At 30.3% G+C, this 18,530-nt stretch overlaps 1 long non-coding RNA gene across 1 annotated transcript in view; it reads right to left on the bottom strand.

Moving 5' to 3' along the window:
* Window positions 1–10,617: 10,617 nt before the first annotated feature.
* Window positions 10,618–18,530, bottom strand: part of LOC136797221 (uncharacterized) — a 193,780-nt gene continuing 185,867 nt past the window's right edge. Inside the window, exon 3 of the long non-coding RNA XR_010845060.1 lies at window positions 10,618–10,657. This is a non-coding gene — a long non-coding RNA (uncharacterized lncRNA). The remainder of the gene's footprint in view (window positions 10,658–18,530) is intronic.

An 18,530-nucleotide genomic window follows, 5' to 3' on the forward strand; every position in this document is an offset into this window, starting at 1 on the left:
TCTTCCTATGTCTTGCTATGTTATAATTTTATAATTATTATTACTTTAATTCGTTAAATTTTCGATATCGATATTTCGATATTTTAAAATATCGATATCTTAATTCCGATATAATATCGATATCGATATTGCTATCCGATATCGATATCGATATCAATATCGATATTTTTCTTTCGATATCCCATCCCTAGTATACAGTTGTAAATATCGATAAATAAACTATTAAAAAAAAAAAAGAACAGAGAACGAACGAGACAGAGGGAATGGGAACTCGGAACTGTTTGCACAGCCAAATTTTAATTTTCGATGAGGAAAATTCTTTTTATAGTATATCCGACTTTATATAAAATATTTTTTTTCATTTTCTTCACTAAGTAGTTCTTCAAATAGAAAAAAAAAATTCGAGCAGTCAAATAGTCAATTCCCGTCCGATTTTTCGTAGGGTAAATCAGTACTAGATGAATGAATAAAGGAATAAAATTTGTTTATTTATTAAAAAATACATATAACAAATGGATCGATTTAAATATTTAAAAACACATAGACGATGGAAAAAATATCCGTCTGGTGAAGCATGAGAGGAATTTAAACTAAAACCCATAAATAACCAAACATTAAAAAATAAAATAATAAATAGTAAATGCAGTATTGTATATAATAATAAATAACAACAGTACAGTATTTAAGTTAAAAGATAAAAAACAATAATACCAAAAATGTTACAAACTTGAAACCTCATATGTTTACCAGCTGAGCTCTTTCCAGTGTAGCCAGTCGTACAGAGTTGCTAAGAGCTCTCCAATTGGAGCCTTTTAAGAAACCGAATAATTGCTTTGGAAAGCAGGTCCGCTGTCCAAAATATTTTATCATAATTTCTCTATACTTGTGACTGGTTGTAAAGGAGAGAAGATTATCTTCTTTTTCTTGGAAAGGGAACTCGGAACTGACGACGGAAAGAGGGTAGACTCAGAGCGAGAGGAAGTCCTCTAGGAAGAGCGGAGGAACGATAAGCTCTTCAGATTTCAACATCACCAACGGCATTCATCATCCATTCATAGATACATTAGGTAATAATTTATAATGTAATTAATATTTTATTAATATTTCTGAACCATTAAATATAACTAAATACTTTTATATTATTATACTATCATATTGTCCAATACCACCCCTAATTATATTATATATATTTCAATGGTAGCAATATTATATAAATATAAAAATATATAATTGGTAAACTGGTGAACACAAAAGCATTTCGAAAGAAATTGAATAATTATGATAGTTTTGTAGGACTCAAATATTCTTAATATATATTAAGATAAATTATCAAATAATCTATATATATATATTATATTAATGTTTGGAGTTACATAACTATACTAGATATTACACTATATATTACAGGTTGCGCTCTCAATACACCTCTGAAGATTCGGTATTAGGGGTGCTCAAATTTCAAATGTAAATCTATCTTGAAAATCGAGAAACAAATATTTTTTCCCAGAACTTAAAGCTTGTACTCACCCTCGCCAGAAGTTTGAAATAACAGTAGAGAATTCAAACAGATTGGAAGTATAGAGATCGAATCAACGATCCCGCTTTGAGAGCCGAGGATCGTGAAGAAGTGGAAGGAATGAAGTTAGGGGAAGCTTAAAAAAAGGAAACACTAGGAAAAGAAAAAGCCCGGGGTCACTTTGAAGTCCTACTTTAAAGTTCTTCTTTAGGCTACACACAAAAGACATTCCACGCCAAGGAAATCCACAGGATTTCAATAATAGAAAAACTATGTAGTACTATATCTAATATAATACTCATAGGATCTTAGAAAATCAATTGATTACTTTAAACAAACGATGTTAAATATAAAAATATTTTATAGTAAATTTAACTAGTTTTAATTTGAGTACTGGCAGACATCTGTACGTCCAATGTTTTCTGAAATAAAGTTTTTCATAAATCAAACTTATTGTCCGAACAACTATAAATCAATTTATTTTAGAAAATATCATGAAAACTACTTTTCATACGAAGATAAAGGTCATAAATTACTTTGTAGTACATTAGACTAGCTTTAATATGAGTGATAATAGACATCTCTACGTCACATAGTTCCTGAGATATAGATTTCTCAAAATAAATTCATAAACTACTAATCTTTCAGTACATTTTTATAAAATGTTGCTTTTTAAAAAACTATATGTCGGTAACCATTGAACGTAAATAGCTCTATTAAGGCTAATATTTCAGCAAATTTACTCTGCTTTAAATAATGTTCTTTTATATTTTCTAGTGTTGATGGTAGTTTTTAAGATATAGAGCTCCGAATGAAAAATTAATGTTCTTTTAAGGTTATGAACCAGCCACCATTTTTTATTTCCCTACCTATACTTGGCAGACTCATCAGTTTTGACTAGTAATTATACCTAGTTTTCATTAAAGTAATTAAAAATTGGGATGAGATAACTACCTTTTTTTCTTCACGGCTCTTGTACTGTCTCCTCGCAGGACCTACCAGAACAAGGAAAGCGTTGAAGACCACTGGTAAAGTAAAAAAGATAGATCCATGTGTACCTCATGAACTTAATAATCGGCTGCAACTGAAGCGTTACGAGGCATATATTTTACTGCTTACTGGACAAAAAAAAAATACCTTTTTCTAAAAATGATTATCAAGTATGATGAGAAGTAGATTGTATACAACTACATGCGTCGATCAGGTCAGTGGCTAAATATCGAGGAATGACCTGAATGGTGGTCAATGGCAGGAAGAGTCTATTTCTCCGTTTTGTGAAACCATCACATCAACATCGTACTGCAATCATATTGACATAATGCATCAGAAATTAATGTCATAATGTCAAAAAACAACGTGCATTTGTTAATCGGAAGGGCCTTCTACTCTTACACGATAATTCGATATGTTTCACCGACGGACAGTGAAGAAACTAAATGCACTATGTAATGAAGTCTCCATTGGATTCTTTAGAAATTTGGATCAACTCCTTAAAGATAATTTTTTTTATTTAAATTTTATCAAAATTGTATAAAAAATTCGATTTATTAAGCCCAAGCACGAATTCTTAGGTTATTTTTAGATATTTTATCAACCTCAAAAATTCCATTCATTGACAGTATAAATAATTTTGAGATCTTTAAGATAATATTATTTCAATAATTTAACTTCACAAATAATACTCTAATTGCTTCCTCAATTAAAGCCAGGACTTGGGAATTTATCAAAATAATTCTGGCTGAAATACCGACTTATCAAAATTATTAATAATCTCCTTACGTCCCTTTGACTTCCAGCCCTCTCCTTCATATACAAGTGCAGCATAATGCCCAATATAAGAGGAAAGCCAGTTTGCAGATTAGACCTCGCATGTGAAACAGCCATCGAGTATACCGCAATAGTGATGTGGAAGTCCACTAGCATAATTAACACAATATTTTCACCGATTCCTTGAAGTCACCTTGCACAACTGTTGAGCTGTTATCCTAATTCATGGATATTCGGCTTATAATTCTACCATTAATCTAGCCAGATTAATTTTTTTTTATTTATTCATATTTAAACAAAAATATATATAGTAAATTTCATGTTAGATCACATATAATACAGGCACGTAGAGAAACTACACATTAGTAGTACTCTACAACATCCCACATTATTACAATTGGTCTCGAGGCCACCTTTTCAGGCGCCTCGAAACATTTTCAGGAATGGAAGAGGAAGCAAGGTTAGAAACTAGATAGTTTGGGATGTTAGGGAGTTTATAATGGGAGGGTTCACATGTGGTTCGGTCTAGATCGGTTGCGTATAGAATTTTTTTTTTAATAATTTATTTATTGTTATTTACAACTGTATAAAAATATAGAGTAAATTTGCTGTAGGTGAGATAGTGATATGATACAAACATGTGGAGAATCTACCCACTGATAGAACTCCTATAACATTTCTAAAGGAGAAGATCCCGAGGCCATCTTCTTCTCAGATTCCTAGGATTATTAGGTAATGAAGGAGAAGCCAGGTTAGAAACAAGTGGATTTGGCTGGTTGGGAAGTTTTCCTTGAAGGAATGGTATCTGGTTTTGGCCAAATCGGCAAGATATGGGACATTAAGGTCATGATGGATGACTTGATTTTTGACAGAGTAAGGAGCGTTATGGATTTTACGAAGGATTTTGGATTGTAAGGATTGGATTCGGGAGGAATTTGATGGTTTAGTCGTATAAAATTTAAATTTCTTTGTGGATAATATAATTTAATATAAAGTAAGGCGGATTAAAGATTTTACGTAGGATTTATAAGGATTAGATACATGAGGATTTCGATAGTTTAGTCCTGTCCTCTCAGTCTTGTATTTTTCTCGTTGGTTTTTCTCACCCAATCATATTCTCAAATTATGAAAGTGATGGATTTAAGGTTAGACGTTTATCGAGTTGCAGCCGAAGGTAGTATAATAAATATAGAATGCATTACAATAAATGATAAAAATAGAATACAATAGAAGTATACTCGGTCAGATATTCTTTTAAAAAAAAATGATACATTAAATTGATGGAGTAATAATAATACTTTATTTTATGGCCCTCCTAATTAGCAATATAAAGTTTTTTCCAAAGGCAGAGAATTAATTTATATTACTGGCCACCTTAAATTAAGGATATATTTGATACAATAATTTTCATCCCGTTATCAAAACATATATAGCTAGGTATATTACATAGGTAGCTAGGTATATTTGATAGAACGTTCTATACAAGAAGTTAATATACTCTGCCACAGATATTGACTCCAAGTATTTAATCTGAATTTGTTTTAGCCAAGAAGCGATTGGAAGTTTCGTCTTATTGGCTCAGTCCCCGGTAATCCAAGTACTCAGTACTTATCATACAATTCCACTTCTATCTGTTTGCTTTAGCTTGGGATAAGCCTAGATTTGGGAGTGGTTACAATTTGTCGATTATAACTTACCACGGTTTGTACATCGGATTCTACACATCCTCAAATCTAGGTTAGCTAATAGACGACGTATAATTTAAGTAGTCGTAATAATTTTATTTTATTATATTTTCGATCTTAATCTAGCATGGATTGAGATAGAATTCCAGTGAAAAGTAATCCATGGATTTTTTTTATTTATTTATTTAATGTAATTTACAACAATTTACAAAATAATACAATAAGTAAATATGTTGTAGGTTTCATATACACTTGAAAATCTTGGGAAGGAGTGTGGTACTTCAAACATTAATTTAAATTAGAAGGTCCCGTGGCCATCTTCTTTTCAGACGCCTCGGAGGATTATTATCAGGGATTGTTAAGGATGAAAGATTAAGAATTAATGGGTTAGGATGGATAAGGAGTTTGGAATGAAAAGAAGCAAACCAGGTTTGGACCAAATCTGCAAAGAATTAAGGTCTTTGTGGATGAGTTTATTTGTAACGCAATAAGTAGCATCAAGGATTTTACGTAGGATTTTGGATTGTAAGGATTGGATGTGGGAGGAATTTGTGGGTTGGTAGAGCCCCAGAGCACAATTCCATATGTCCAAATTGGTCTGATTATCGTAGTGTATACTAATTTTTTCTAGTGAATGGGAAGTTTAGAGTGTTTATCAAGTAAATGTTGTAGCAATCGGAATCTAAGAAAAGCTTCTTGTCGTTTCAGTCTTGTGTGTGGATTCCAAGTAAGTCTCTTTATAACTTAAATTGACCTGTTTGTAACTAAAGTAGGCTATTCGGTTTCCACACATTAGCTGTATTTTTAACCATTTAGTCTCTTTATTTCTTATTTGCTAGGGTTTTGTTGTTATTTGTATGATACCTGATGTATTCTACACCACTGAGAAATTTCCCTTACAACTAGCTACGGTTAGGGTGGGTTATTTGGATTTTCCAGATTGTAACAGTCCTTTTCACAAGTTATTATATTTATTTCTATTGCTAAATTTAGCGGTGTAATCAGTTGTTAGTAAATTTATTTTGAGAAATCAATATTTGTCCGACAACAGAAAATCAACAATTTCTCAATTTATTTTGACGAATATCACGAAAACTATCTCTACTACGATAATAAAAGTTATAAACATTATTATTTTAAATGTTGCAATTTAAAAGGCTTTATCTTTTGATCTATAGAACGTAAATATCTCTATTACAGCTCATGGTATAGAAAATTTACTCTTCTTTAAATAATGTTCTTTTAGATTCTCTAGTGTTGTTGGTAGTTTTGAAGATATTAAGCTACGAATGAAAAGTTTATTTTACGTTTTGAAGCAGCCGCCCTTTTTTATTACTCTACCTATACTTGGCAGACTCGTTAATTCTGACTAGTAGTTATACCTAGTTTTTATTAAAGTAATAAAAAATTGGGGTGAAACAACCACCTTTTCCCTCCTTTTGGTATCTTGCGCCTACTAAGCATGACTACAATGTGATGTAGACTAACCCGCATTACCTAACAGTCTTGAAGGGTGGGTATCAAAAAGCGCCTTAAATTACAGTCTTATTGTTTCTTTTTTACATACCTTACACTCTAAATATGAAAGAATATTAATTAAAATTAGAATCTGTACCGCTACAACCCGTGAAGGGTCAGAGGTTCAGTATTTTGTAAGGGAGTACTGTTACTGGACCAACGGTTGTGCAAGGGGTGTTTTAGGTCAAAATCACTAACTCAATTAAGGGTACCCAATTTATGAAGCTGGGTGGACCCCAGAACCCACAGCGTTGACTCACGGCTACAGTGTAACAGAAAACAATTTTCTACCCAGGAAGAATCGAATCCGGGTCGGGCGGGTGTAAGGCGCGATGCTACTAACTCCAAGAGTAGCATCGCGCCTTACAACGCTGCCACCACGCTTTCCTATATTAATTAAATAACAATCAATCAATATTCATTTTTTATATTAATCTCCCTTTCTCTTCTGCCATTCTACTTCAATAAATATTTTGTTTATTTAATGCTTAATTTATTATCTCTTCCTAAAGAGGCATTGTTAAAATAATGAAACATTTTTTTAAATTTAATTTCTATAAATATAACGCAGTTGCATATAAATGGATATGCGTCATCAGCTATTCAGTAACCTTAATAATTTCAGCTTCACAGTTAATTTCGTTTTTGAAGACAATAACTCAGCGAGTGAGTGGTATCTATTTTAATAAGACGAAAAATTAATATAAATTATAATTTTACATTTTCTCTTAATCCTGAAAGGTTTCTTCGGATCTCTATTGACAATAATTAGAACCCCTCCCCCCTTCCACCAGGACCCATGGTACACGGGGGGATAACAAGATAACTTAAGATTACTAATGAAATGAAAGAAGGGGAAAAAAACGAAAGAACAAAGAGATGAAATGATCTCCGACTAAAGTAAAGTTCTTGAGAAAAAACCAACAACAATAATAAAAGACCTCCTCTTATCCTGGAAAAATGTAAAAAATAAAACAAAATACAAATAAGGGGGTCAGTCATGAAATAAAGCGGTGCAAAAACATCCCACACCTGGACGGAGTCGGGATAGGTCGAGAGGAACTTAAAATATCTTGAAGAAACAGAGATGGAAGAAAATAATGGAGAGGAAAAAGCAAACGAAAGACATTGCAGCGATGAGAAACTTCGAACGTGTCATAGGATGTAATAACATTGCACAACAATATAATCTATTTTGAGTAGATTTCTTCATTATTGTATTTTAAATCAATTTTTTTTTACATACCTGTAGTGTCATATCATTTATATATTTAATAATGTAAATGGTGTGTTATCTGTAACCTACCTTTTGTAAATACTAACATATGTTGTAATTATTAAATTGCTTATGACAATTTTTTCAAGTGTTATAAAATGTTTCGAGAGTGATAATTATAATCATGAGAGATAGTTGGCCGTGGATGACTTATACGAGGAGATGGTCGGGGGTGCGGTCAAAATAAAAAAAAATAAGTTGAAGTAACTTATTTAATCGTGCCAACGTTTCGGCAATAATTTCTAGCCTTCATCAGGGCCAAGAACAGAACAAGATAACCACCAATGAATACAGAAAATAAAATATAAAAAGAATGACATAAAGTAAAAAATTGTACCAAAATTAAAGTGATGAAAGAAGTGGAAAATAGAATGTATATATAGGTAATTGAACAATCAGGTAAAATAAAATAATTAAGGAAATAAAATACAATTTTGAAGTTATATAATGCAAAGAAATATTTGAATATTTTAGTTTATTAATAATTTAAAAATTAAAATTATGGAAAGAAAAAATGAAATTGAGAGAACGAAATATATATCACAAATGAAATATGTAACCATAATATTAGATGAAGAAGCAAAATATGAAGTAAAGTTTAACAAAAGAAGTGAATAGAAAAAAAAATAAAAAACAACAATGATAATATAAGATAAACATAACTAATAACGTGGGTAAAGAAAATTAAGAAAAGAAAAGAGAAGGAGGGGGAAGTGGATAAAATAAGGATAGAAAAAAAAGATAATCATGAGAGATCGTTTACCATTGATGACTTATACGAAGAAAAGATGGTCGGGGTGTGCGGTCAAAATATAACACAAATAAGTTGAAGTAACTTATTTAATCGTGCCAACGTTTCGGCCAGAATTTCTAGCCTTCATCACGGCTAATAATAATAATAAATAATGATGACAAGCACAACTTATCATTAACATATTCGCAAATAGTTAATTTATTAAAAAATTAATTTTTGTGGTTATTATTATCAATATAATTTTTTTTCTTTTATTTATTTTATTTTTCCGCCCACTTTGTAACGTATTATTTCACATTTTAAACTTTTTCTAATACATTTGTCGTCACCATTTTATACGTTTCCTCTTTTTAACTGTTGTTAAATACCCATGACACTTCGTCATCTTCTGGTACTTCGTCATCCTTGTAATATATATATTCATGGTCACCCTCTCACATGCTTTCCTCTTAAACATATCTTAACTATTTTCTACTTTTTTATTTTTTACCCACCTGTAACGTTTTCTATTAAAAAAAAAAACATGCTTCGTCATCTCATAACGTATTTTTAATTCCGAGTCTAGCCGCTCGCTGCGCAGAATCCTTTAATCTCTTTTTTTTCTATCTTTATTTTACTCCTTCCCCCTCCTTTTATACTTTTTCTTTTCTTAATTTTCGTTACCAACGTTATTACAAAAAAATTTATTTGTTTATTTTAAATTGTTATTAAAGTAAAAATTATTAATAAACTAAAATATTCATATTTCTTTGCATTATATAACTTCAAATTTTTATTTTATTTCCTTGATTATGTTATTTTACCTACTTAATTACGTACATATATATACATTCTTTTTTCCACTTCTTTCATCACTTTAATTTTATTAATTCTATTCTGTACAATTATTTACTTTATGTCATCCCGTTTATATTTTCTGTATTCATTGGCTGTTATCTTGTTCTGAGCTTAGCCCCGATAAAGGGTAGAAATTCTGACCCAAACACGCTGGCACGATTAAGTAAGTCAATTCAACTAATTTGTGTCCACCTTCTCCTCGTATAAAGTAATTTAATGTTTTTTTCGTGTTATAATGTGGAATTAGATCCCGACAACTGCTGATCATAGCTGTTTAATTTCTTTTTCCATTTCAGAACTTTTTGTGTTAAGTTCATGTGATTTCAGAATTATAATTATCTTCCTTCCGAGTAATTGTATTTATTGACTGCTTCGATTAAATTCCCATAGTTATTTCGCCAATTTCGACTAATTTTTGAATACCTTTCTCGGAGATAATACCAAAATACTAGTCACCAATATCGGTAATTTGGCTAATCATAAAGTACGCAGCATTTTATCTGAAATTTGTGAACCGGCCAATTTTTTCATTTTTCTCAACAGCTACGAATTTAGTTAACATCAAATTTAATTTAATTGCTTGCATACATTTTAATACAGTTTTAAATATTAATAAATAAATTATTTAAAAAAATATTTGAATTATATCATCTTAAGTAAATTTATAACCTAATCACTGTCTCCGACAGTTTACTTTAGCAGTGCCAATGTTTTAGTAGGACACTTAAGTATGTGCTATAATGCTTTTAGTTGTTAATATATATTAAATGTTTGATATGAAATACAATATTAAAGAAATCTAGAAAAAATAATTATACTGTTAAAGAATAGACTGTACTTTATGCCACATTCCATTTTTCTTTTTGCTGCAGTGGTCTTCATTTGCTTTTTACCCTCCATTATTCTCTTCTACCTCTAATTCCAATAAATTATTATTTTTAAAAACGAAACATGTTTTAATTTATTTTAATATGCATTTCCTTATTTTTGTTTTTATTTAGTCAGTTATTTTCTATTAGCCGTGAGTCATCCCTGTGTTCGAAAGCCCACCGGGATTCAAACAGCTTTATAAAGTGGGTACCCTTCATTGAGTAAAAATTAAGGATACCTGGAGGTCGAACAAGATCTGAAAAAATCACCTCTTCCCACAGACGTTGATCACTAGATCAACATACTATTGCTAAAATACTAATGTAACTCTGTATTAATTAAATTATAGCAACTCATAAAAACCTTCAACAGTAAAATGTGTAAATAACATACAACTCACCTAACCTCAGGTCCGTACCAGAAAATTAAGCTCTCTGTAAAAAAAAAAAATAAATAAAATTAATAAAATGATAAACTTAATGAGTAAGACTAATTTTTATGCACAAAATGAAAAGGAAATATGAAATATTATAATATTAAAACACTATAATATAACCTTTTATATTATCCACGATACGCGAAGTAATAATCTCACTTACTAACACTGCCTTGCACTAGAGCAACTTCTTTTATTTCATATTTTTCAATTTATTATTATTTTTTTTTATAAAAATGTATTGTTAGTAGTCCTAAGACATTTTATGTAAGCTCTACTAGAATAAGAGTCCTCACAATCACAGTAGTCCTCAAATCCGTGCCCACCTGACGTCACATTTTCCCGCTGGTACAATCAGAGACACCGTCAGCAGAGTCCGGGGTCCATTGGGCATTGGGCTCTCTCCCATTTAATATTTGTATCAATGAAATTATTGCAGGTATGATTTCATTCCACAGAAATAAAAGTCGAAGCCCGAGGCGGAACGTGAACCGACATAACTGCAGCCACCACGAGGCAGTTAAAGCGTGAGAAAATACATACTAATAATATATATATTAATAAATAAGCCTTTGTACTAAGAGAATGATAGAAGTTCGTGGTATTATCCATTAATTCTTTTTAGTAAATTCTTTGTAAGTCTTTAAAAGATTAAAAAAAAATTCATTAGTAATTAAAAATCAAAAAAGTTAACCCGTTGCTACATCGTCTGTTATATCATTGCGAAAAGGGTTAGTTGGCAATATAAGCGAATTTTTTAATAATATAAATTTCTTTATATTAATAGGGTGTATATAAAAACCGACCGTATTATCAAATTAAATATTTCAAAGGACTGTAAATATTTTAATCCTATTTAAAACTTACCAATACTTAATAACCCCCTTAGAGCAATCTCTAAAACTTGTTTAATCCCATTCGACTTCATCAAAAAAAGCCTCAGTTTAGTTATTTGTTTCAAAGAAAAAACATGAGTGTCCCACGAAATTTCTCGTTATTTTAAGGCATTACAGGAAAAAAAATTCACAGCCGCTGAGGCAACTTTTGAAAATACTAAATATGAAGGGGAAGGTGTCCATGACCAGCGCACGGCGTGGCGTTGGTTTGAAATATATAGCAGTGAAGATACAGCGTTGAAAAGGAAGAAGGGCTCCGGGCGACCATTAATGGATATTGATGAGGTTCTGCAGGAAGCTGTTGAGTCAAATCTGTCTACAAGTAGTCGCGAACTTGTCAGGGAGTGTATCGAAAGATACTGTTAGTTTCTATCTATTCTCCACGGGGAAAGTGAGAAAGAGTAGTTTGCTTTTTTAGTGGCGCCAAACTTCATTGGTCATCAACGCCATTTATATTTTATTTAATTTTGCTAATATTCGTTAAATTTTATTTATTTTTTTAATTTGATTATTTATTATTTTATTTATTTATTTTGTTATTATTTTTTTTCCTTCCGATCAAGTTATATTTTTGTCAGTAAATTTTATGATTTTAAAAACTGAAACACAAATTTTATTGCTTTACCATCGTCTCCAAGGGTTTTTGAAATATCTTGGTTTAGTCCTAAGCTATTGAGGTGTGGTGTGAAATATGGCCATCGTTGGAAAATATGGCTTATTGTTAGATTGATGTTGCAATTCCGGCAAAGTAAAGTATTTTTACCTGTCCAAGACTGAAAGAAAGAATTGTTTATACAGCACATAACAAAGTAGCAATCATCAAGAAATTAAATCTATAAATAATCCCAGTGTAAAGTAAACGGCGAGTTTGAGACATTGCTGGGAGGCTGACTTTTTTAGTACGCATGACTAAAAACTTTCCATATGAGAAAACATAATATCAGAAAATATCCAGTTCCACACAAAGCACCTATTAATTAATAGGCCATCTGAAAATTAATTAAGGAAAAGATCTAAAGTAAGAAATATATAATGAAAAAGTATTTGGAAATGCATGGAGACATTGTTATATGGTCCAGAAAGAATATTAAAGCTCATTGAATCAACTGGTTCCTCATGATCTTATTCCTCACCAATCAGCAATATCTTCTTGTCGAACCAAAGAAAAGTTTTAAGAACTTCATGGGTTCGAGCTCCTCCTCATCCAGGAATACTACTTTTTTCAATCCATGGCCCATTTCCTTCAAGAGAAAAAAATTAATAATATTGCGGTCCAAGAGTTCTTTGACAGCCACCCCAAAGAATGGTATCAGCGCGGGATCGAGCAATTGACTAGCAGATGGCTAACGACGGTAGATAACAATGGACTATACTTTGAGTATTAATTGAATTTTTTAGAGTGCTACCAAAGCGTAGTTTCTCTACACGCCTGTAACACTCCATTTTAACTAAGTGCAATTTTACTGAATGTATTATATAATATACAGTAGTAAATTTCAATTAAGATATTTAAAAAAAAGTAATTTAATATCAAAGAATAATAACACAAATAGTTGGTTTAAAAACTTTTTTTTTACTCCATTCTAGCAGCATTTTATTCATCATTATGGGTCTATTTTATTTTTTTGTAACGTTATATCCAACTTAAACTTTTATACTTATTATTATTAAAATATATTTAAATGGTATACATATGGTATGGTAATTAATATGGTATACATAAAGTATTTATACTGTATAGTTTTTTTTTTTTTTATTAAATGTCACTATCAATATTCAATACCCAATTTCTATTGAATAATGATAGGAATTACAATCAATAAAAAAATTACTTCGGGGTCTAGAACAGTTAGCAGATAAGCTAGAAATGTAGCTCATATGGAGCAAAAAATTCGAGGAATAATAGAAAAATGATTATTTATTATTTTTTTAATTAAAAAAAATATTACATTTTCAAAACCTTTAATTAAACTTGTACTGAGTGGTATATAGTGCTTTCACTAGGATTCTGGACAGGACTCGATGCATATTCAGCAGGCAAAGGTTTATCTCCTGTCACAGGATGCGACATAGGTACCGCTGTTGGACCAGGGGTGACATTAATGGTCGCGATGTATCTAGAAGTTGGAGGATTGAAATCACAAATGAGATAGGCCAAGGGACATTAGAGGACATAGGAAGAAGAATTCTATAATTTACCGATTTTTTAAAATTAGTAATTACTAAAATAAATATTATTCAATAAAAAATTATTAAAGAGAATCTGCACTAGCAAACTAGGAAGGAATAGTAGGCAGCCAACATAAAAAAAAAAAAAATAATGGGAACAACAAAATTCCTATAAAGAAAAATAAAATGTTAATAACTGTTAAATAAATTTCATTTACCGTTTCTTGGTGTATCTAGTAAACCTGAAATTCGGATACAGTACACAACAAAGCATAAAATATTGTAGAGAAAAACTTTCACACTTTTATTCTGAAATAAACCTTTTTATTTAACCTTCAGTGTCCGGTTTATTTTGAAAGCTCTAGCGGCTAAATGTAATGCAGTGTTAATCTCGGAACTCGGAACTACCATAAAAAAAAAAATCACTTTTTTTGAGAAAATTCAACAAGCAATAATATTTTTGTTTTCAAATAAAAGTGAACATGGGTAACAGACATTTTTAACTTTCTGATCTATAGAAACATTATTGTAATCACCGTGGAAATTTTTACAGTTACTATAGAAATGTTCATAATATATTTTATTGCAATTAGAAATACATAATATCTATTGCACAAATTATTTGATTATGGAAAACTAATTTAATTTTTAGTATAAATATGTGTAATACAAATTTTGTTGGTGAAACTTTTTTTTATCACGGTCTAAATAAATACATAAAAAGAGATTTTTTTATTTTTATTTATAATTTTATTTACTTACAAATGAATAATCATAGAATTTTAACAAATTAAATCATCATCATCATCAATACTGAGGATGTAAAGAAAACAATTTTATTTAAAAACAAATTTGATCCTTTTTTCTCAACTTTATTATTTTTCTTACATACTACATATTTACCTATTGTATTATTTTGTACAGTTGTAAATTACAATAAATAAATAATAAAAAAAAAAAAAAAAAATTCAAAACCTTCCAACGTTTCGACCCTCAGGTCAATTTCAAGGATACCTTTACTTTGTTGTCATTTTCTCATTTAAAATTCCGGCTAATTGCCTTTGTCCCATCTATAACTTCTTCTAAATAACTCTTTCTTAAATTTAAAACTTGTAACCACTTTTCTTCATACTTTCATTTACATTTGCCATGTAAATGAAAGAAAGAAGAGAAGTGGTTAATACAAGTTTTAAATTTAAGAAAGAGTTATATAGAAGAAGTTATAGATGGAACAAAGGCAATTAGCCGGCATTTTTAAAGAGAAATAACAACAAAGTAAAGGTATCCTTGAAAATGGCCTGATGGTCGAAACGTTGGAAGGTTTTGAAAAAAATAAAGTTGAGAAAAAAGGATCAAATTTGTTTTTAAATAAACTAAACCACTCTCAAACAAGAATATATTAATAAAAATTAATCGAAAACAATATTTTTTAAAATATCAAACAGTCCAATTTCCACTAAAATATGTAAAAAAATATATAAACTAGTTATATACGTTCATATTGTTAAATTTCTTTTGCACTATTAACCTTAATTCTTTCTTTAATCCCAACTTTTAAGTAGTCCGAATACCCCCCCCTTGCAGCAATAAGAACAGATTACCGAGATTACATTGTATGCACAATTTGTATTATTTAATTTCTTATAAAATGTTCATTTTTTTGTATATATAAACAAAAACCTAAAAAAATAATACACTGTTATTTTATGTTTTTGTTATGAAACTGGCGGCAAACCTTAGTTATATTAAGAGAAAAAAATAACATTAAGAACCTTAGGGGACTGGGAATGCAATGTTCTATGGGCTATTAAAAATGGCTTACAATAATTCAATTGTAAGTTAAAACTAATGTAACAGAAATAGTTAGCATCAAACCACAGGCCGCTCCACCATGGTCCTCGAAATTCTTCATTCCCATCGCTATTTCAGTTCGAAGTGGCGTCATATGAAATCAAAACCAGCTTACTTTGTATGCCTAAAACCAAAAACCAACTAACAAATTTACAGAAGCAAATGTGAAAATAAGTGAATTAAATATTCCAATACACAAAAATTAATACAGTGGTAAATTATTTGGATTTATCGCTCACTATGACGTCTATTATTAGAGGAAAATAACCAATAAGTGATATCAGATAGATTAGATTTATTTTGCATAAAGAGGTTGCAATTATTTTTTTTTTTTAAGTTTTTTGACGGACACAATATTTCCAAACAAAAACGAAGTTTTCTGAAGCAGAAATTAATCAACTTCAGTAAATATTATGAAAATTACTACTCCTACAAAGATAAATGTAATTAACAACATTATATTACATTAAACTAACTTTAATTTGAATGCTAGAAAATATCTATATGTCTAATGGTTCCTGAGATATAGTCTTCACAAAATAGATTCAATAAACTAATGATGTTTCGTTATAAAGTGTTAAAAAGAAAAACAAACTGTATCTCGGGAACTGTTGAACGTAAATACCTAAATCTATTAGGGCCCATATTTTACTAAATTTACTCTACTTTAAATAATGTTTCATTAGGTTTTCTAGTGTGGTAGGGTAGCTTCGAGATATAAAGGACCAAATGAAAAATTATTTTTATTAACGTTTCGAAACAGCCGCCATTTTTCATCCTCTCTCCGTATACTTGGAAGACTCATCAATTTTGACAAGTAATTGCAGTGAAATAACTGACTTTTTTCTCCTCATGGGCTCTTGGACTGTTTAATTATTAGTTATCTTTCATTTATCAAGAACTGATTATATTTACTATGATAGTGTAATGTGTAAGTACATTCTCACATCTCACTCGTTACTTTTTCTACAAGTATCTATAAAATGGAAATGTACTTTAAGGATATTATGTCCGACTATTACAGCCCTTACTAGATAAACAGTCTAAACTTGTAATCCATTAAAAAAGACGGATCTACATGACTATAATAAGGCCTATCTAGATGTACGGAGTTGAGCTTTGGGGCTCCACTAAACCTTCAAATCCTTACATTCCATACTTTATGTCATCGTAAAATCCTTATTGCTCCTTACTTTGTCACAAATCTAGTCATCCTCATGTTTGTATCATGCCAATTTATCACTAACAAAAAATTTACTTGTATATATTTTTATACAGTTGTAAATAGCAATAAATAAATAATAAAAATAAAAGATATTATGGAATATATGATATTTCTTTAAATAGGTTTCTGAGAAACATAATTTTATTTCGGTACTCTGAAAAATTATTTTTTTATTAACATTTTGAAACACCCACCATTTTTTATTCCCTTTAACTATACTCGGCAGACTCATCAATTGATTATACATAGTTTTCATTAAAGTAATCAAAAATTGGAATAAAAAATCTGATTTTTTTTTTCCATTGAGCTTCTTCTAGCGGTTCTATAACAGTTCAATTCTATTAAAGATTAATTTGTAATACTTCAAACCTTAAAGACTAACTTCAGGACCATTTCTGTTAATATTCTATTAATATAGCTACTTATATATTACCTTTGTCCAAACTTTCTGAATAATTGGATACTATTAAAGTTCAGTATCATTTTATACGACCGCAAGTGAGACTGGGGGTGAATATATCCAACGCTAATTCAAACAAATTGAAATGCGAAAGATAACGAGCGTTTTGTATGCAGAGTACGTGACCAGAGACTCGAAATACTCAGGTCCATCGATACTTTTTGACGTTCACATCAATAATTTTATTTTTTAATTACCTTTTGAAATGGACTGAACTCGAGGTAATAGTCAAGTAAAAATAGCTTAAAATTTCACTGTTTGTTCACTTGTTTATTCTTTTGCTTGTATATATTTTAAGAGAGTTTTTTTAAATTTATTTATTTTAATTTTAGTATGTATGAGATCATTCATCACTATTACTTATTGCCCACAACTGTGTGGCAGATTGTAATATCTATCAATAAATAAATCTATCAATATATATATGTATATATAAATCGTCAATGACGAAGCTCACTAAACGGTAAACCTTTGTTCATTGATGCCAGGCTGAGGGAGTTGGAAGTATTTAAACTCCTATTCATAAATATACTTCCACTCGAGATAGCAATGAGTGAAGTAAAATGCTCTTGGAAGGCACAAGTGGGTAGTATCTTCCGCGCTGTGGGATCCTGCTCTTTTAGCGACTAACGAACCATGCACCCTTTACATAAAGCCAAACCATTAACAGGAAAATACTTTTGAAATCCAGACTGCATTTGTAGTGGGACGGTGGTAACTGAATACCATAAATATAAGGCTCATACTCCAACAAGAAAGTGTATTCCTTTATATCTACAATATTTCACGATTTTTTTTTAATTCTCCTTTCAATATTCAGAAACCAAAAATGAAAAGAACATTTTGTTATAAAACTAATGTAAAAGCCACCTCTAATAAACCTAGTAATTTTAAAGGAAGCTAAAGGAATCACACCGATTCTCTTTATGTGTACAGGAAATGATCAGAGAAGACCCCACAACAGTAATTTACTCACTACGTCAATTCTAATGGTAACTTTATAAACTGTAAATTGTAGTGTTAATAATTAATTGTAATTGTAATTGTAAATTTCTCACTTTGTAATTTCAACTGTATGAACACGATAATCAGACCAATTTGGACATAAGGAATTGAGCTCTGGGGCTCCACCAAACCATCAAATTCTTCCCGCATCCAATCGTTACAATCCAAAATCCTACGTAAAATCCTTGATGCTTCTTATTACGTCACAAATAAACTCATCCATAAAGACCTTAACATCCCATTCGTTGCAGATTTGACCCAAGAC

This window comes from Halyomorpha halys, unplaced genomic scaffold (assembly GCF_000696795.3).
Source record: "Halyomorpha halys isolate HHAL.00 unplaced genomic scaffold, Hhal_1.1 Scaffold16.1, whole genome shotgun sequence".
In the NCBI taxonomy this organism is placed as follows: Eukaryota; Metazoa; Arthropoda; class Insecta; order Hemiptera; family Pentatomidae; genus Halyomorpha; species Halyomorpha halys.